The sequence below is a fragment of the Arachis duranensis genome, chromosome 6 (genome assembly GCF_000817695.3).
Source record: "Arachis duranensis cultivar V14167 chromosome 6, aradu.V14167.gnm2.J7QH, whole genome shotgun sequence".
Classification (NCBI taxonomy): Eukaryota; Viridiplantae; Streptophyta; class Magnoliopsida; order Fabales; family Fabaceae; genus Arachis; species Arachis duranensis.
The window spans coordinates 59,671,139-59,675,607 of NC_029777.3; the positions used below are offsets into that span (position 1 = coordinate 59,671,139).

Sequence of the window (4,469 nt, forward strand, 5' to 3'; positions counted from 1 at the left end):
CAGATTGAATGTTTACTCACAAATATAGTATTTATTAGAAAATTATAGAGTAAATGTTATTTGCAATCCCTCACCATTTGCACCATGAACAAAGCATAAAATTTGAAAATCTCTTATTTCAGTCTCTAACTATCCTAGTAATTGATCTAAGTAGACTCCATAAAAAATAACTTGTTAATATGTTAAGGTTTCTTAAATTAATAATAAGTGCCATTTAGACTCAATTATTTAGATGAATAAGAGTCGACTAAAAGGTTTCGAATTGTAGAAAAAAGGTTTATCTTTCAAATAGATGATCCGAGATAAAAAAATATTTATTCAATATTATATGAACGAAATGAAATTGTCCTTATTTTGATAATGGTAGAAGACTATTACTACTTATAAGATTATGCATCTTCCAATTGATATATGTCTTCATACAATCCATATTTAGCTACAGCCTAAATGATTTGTTAAAAAATTAAATCAAGAATATTTAAGAAAGTAGTATAACTATAATATACTAGAATATTGAAAAAGTTTAAAATCAAATTGAATTGGAATTGAATACAAGTTGCACTCATCATCTCCATACTAAAAAAATCATGAATTTCATTGGAAGCTTTAAGATTGATGACTAAGCTTAAAGAATTTTCAAGATGTGTTAGAAATTACAAGAAAAAGTTACTTATTTGAATAGTCAAAGTAAGAAGAAAAGTTGGATAAGTATGTGTATTCAGAAGATAGTAGAATCATGAATTTTTAGTATGAAACTTTGCCTATATAAAGGCACATATAGCTTATATATTGAGTGTGTTCCAAATAATAAAATAGTGTTATGAGAATTGAGAGGTGTTCCTTTGTTTTATTAGTGTTAGTGAGTTTGAGAGATGAAAAATATGATAGCGTTATTTATGTAAGTGAGTGATTTTGGAGCCAATTAATTGTGCGTATTATACTTTCATTTGGTATCAGAGTTGGTTAATCCAGCACTTGGTGTTTGAGAGTTTCTGAGGTGTGAGAGAGTTCTCGCATAATTGTTCGTTTGTAGAGTCAGTATGACAAACACTTTTAATATTCTGTGGTCCGGTCCCAAGTTAGATGGAAAACTTGATTATAGTTATTGGGAGACTTTGATGTGTAACCATTTGAAGACCCAAAACCTGTTGAATTTCATTGAATCGGGTTTGCAAGAAGGAGCAGATGTTGCCCAACAGAGAAGAGATCAATTGGCACTATTTCAAATTCATCAAGGTATAGATTATACAGTGTTTGGCAAAATAGCAAATTCCAAAAGTGCAAAAGAAGCATGGAACACGTTGAAGCTGTCATATAAAGGTGTAGAAAAAGCTCAGAAAGCAAAGCTACAGTCTTCCAGAAGAGAATATGAAAGGTATGAGATGTCTAGCTCAGAAATCATTGAGCAATATTTTACTCGTGTTACAGACCTTATTAATAAGATGAGTTTATAGAGAAGATATACCCGATAGCAAACTGGTGGAGAAAATTCATCGCACCATGCCGATGAAGTATGACCATGTGGTGACTACGATACTAGAGTCCCACGATATGGATACTATAATGATTGCAGAGTTGCAAGGAACCATGGAAAGCCACATCAGTAGAATACTGAAGAAGTCAGAAAAATCAACCGAGAAAACCCTAAAAAGCCGAGTGAATTTAAGTAATTTTGTATAATCAAGCCGTACACAAGAAGGACGAGGTCATGGTTTTAATCCTCAAAATAGAGGTAGAGGAAGTTCAGAGGTAGAGTTCATGGCAATTACAACCAAGGAAGTTATAATAATTTTACACTACCTAATCAAGGAAGAGGTGGAACGAATTTCAGGCATGTCAACTGAGGAAGAGGTCGAGGCAATTTTTATCAAGAAAGAACTAATTTTAACTATTTTCATTGTGAAAAGTATGGACACAAAGTAGCAGATTGCATATTCAAAATGGTGAATAACAATCAAGCACACATTGCAGAAAATCAGCATCAAAATATTGATGATAATCTGGGTACTCAAACTTTATTTTTTACAAGTAATTCATGTGATGAAGATGAAAATATATGGTACTTGGATAATGCTTGTAGTAATCATATGTCTGGTAGAAAGGAGTTATTTTCTTCTCTAGATGATTCAGTTAAACTATTATTGAAGTTTGGTAACAGAACAAAGATCCCTATTGAAGGAAAAGGGCATATGCCAATTAGATTGCAGGATGGCTCTCTGAGTTATATTTCTGATATTTTTATGCTCCTGAACTTGATTACAATTTACTGAGTATGGGATAATTATCTGAGAAGGGATATAAGATGATAACTTATCATGGATATTGCACTATGTTGGACAACAACAGAAGGTTCATAGATAAAGCAAAGATGACTTCAAACAGAATGTTTCCGTTAAAAATTCAACATGTTAATCCCTCTTGCATGAGTTATGTGATACTTGATGATAACTGGTTGTGGCATATGCGATTTGGGCTTTTTTATTTTTCTGGCATCAACTACCTGTCAAGAAAAGGACTTGTTTCTGGTCTACCACGGATTCATAGTCCCAATTGTGTTTGTGAAATTTGTCAATTGGGAAAGAAGAACAGAGATCCATTCCCTATAGGAAAGTCATGGAGAGCCAGAATATTACTTGAAATTATGCATTCAGATCTCTGTTCTGTTGAAGTTCCAAGCAACAGTGGTAGCAGACATTTTATCACTTTTATTGATTATTTTAGTAGATATACATAGGTATACTTTCTGAGGCAGAAATCATAAGCACGTGATGTCTTTAAGACATTCAAGGCATTTGTCAAAAAATAAAGTGGCTGTAAGATCAAAATTCTCAGAACAGATAGAGAAACAGAATATCTTGCGTGTTCAGAATACTTTAAGCAACATGGAATTTAACATAAACTAAAAACTAGATATACTCCTCAACAAAATGGAGTTGTTGAAAGAAAGAATAGAATCATCATGGATATGGTCAGATGTATGCTCAAGTCAAAACAAATGCCTAAAGAGTTTTGGGCAGAAGCAATCGCAACAGCAGTTAATATTTTAAACAAATGTCCAACAAAGAGTGTTCGAGATAAAACTCCAGAAGAAGCTTGGAGTGGAAAGGGGCATTCCATTCATCATTTCAGAGTCTTTGGGTGCATCGCTTACACCCACGTACTAGATCAATTAAGGAAGAATTTAGATGACAAAGGCGAGAAGTGTATTTTTATCGGCTATAGCACATACTCAAAAGCATACAAGTTGTATAATCCAGTATCAAAGAAAGTGATCATCAGCAGAGACACGACATTTGAGGAGAAAGACATGTGGGACTAGAACACAAAGATAGAAAAGCATCTGACTATAATTCCAAATACATGTGATAAAGTAGAAGAAAGGAAACCTAACACAACCGAATAACCAAAATCATCTAGATAGAAGACTTCAAAGAGATCGGAGACTACCTGATAAAGTGGGTTTACAAGACAAAGTACAAATCCAGTGGTGAAGTTGATCGTTTCAAAGCAAGATTAGTTGCAAAGTGATACAAACAAAAACCAGGTACCAACTACTTTGAAGTATTTGCTCCAGTTGCTAGATTAGACACTATTCGTATGATTATTTCTCTTTTGACTCAAAATAAGTGGAAGATACATTAGATGGATGTTAAGTCAACATTTCTAAATGTCACTTTAGAAGAAGAAGTGTACGTTAAGCAACCTGCATGATATGAAGTTTTTGGAGAAGAAGATAAAGTTTACAAACTGAAGAAAGCTTTGTACGGGCTAAAGCAAGCACCAAAAGCGTGGTACAAGAATATTGATTCTTATTTCATTGAGAATGGTTTCAGAAGATGTCCGTTTGAGCATACTCTTTATATCAACTTCATTGAACCTGGAGATATCTTAATTGTGTGTCTTTATATTGACGATTTGATCTTTACTGGCAATAATTTGAAGATACTTTCAGAATTTAGGAAGGCTATGATAAAGCACTTTGAAATGACGGATATGGGCTTGATGTCTTATTTCCTTGACATTGAAGTAGTTCAAAAAGATGATGGAATTTTTGTTTCTCAGAAAAAATATGCAAATGATATTTTGAAGAAATTTCAAATGGAGCACTCAAAACCAGTTTCTACTTCAGTCGAAAAAAGTTCAAATTGTTGAGAGAAGATAAAGGAAGAGTAGTAAATCCCACATACTACAAAAGCTTGATTGGAAGTCTAAGATACTTGACTGCGACTAGACCAGATATTGTGTTTGGAGTTGGTTTGCTTAGTAGATTTATGGAGGAGCCTTGTACCATTTGCAAGCGGCAAAAAGAATTCTTCGATATATCAAAGGTACTTTAAATGATGGAATTTATTGTGAAAATACTAATGAAATAAATCTTGTTGGCTACATTGATAGTGATTGGGCCGGAGATATAGAAACAAGAAAAAGTACTTCAGGGTTTGTATTTCATCTTGGTTCTGGTGCAATTT

At 33.3% G+C, this 4,469-nt stretch overlaps 1 pseudogene; it reads right to left on the minus strand.

Annotated features, from left to right (window-relative positions):
* Positions 1-4,210, minus strand: part of LOC107493760 (60S ribosomal protein L18-2-like) — a 9,433-nt pseudogene extending 5,223 nt beyond the window's left edge.
* Between the last annotated feature and the right edge of the window lie 259 nt (positions 4,211-4,469).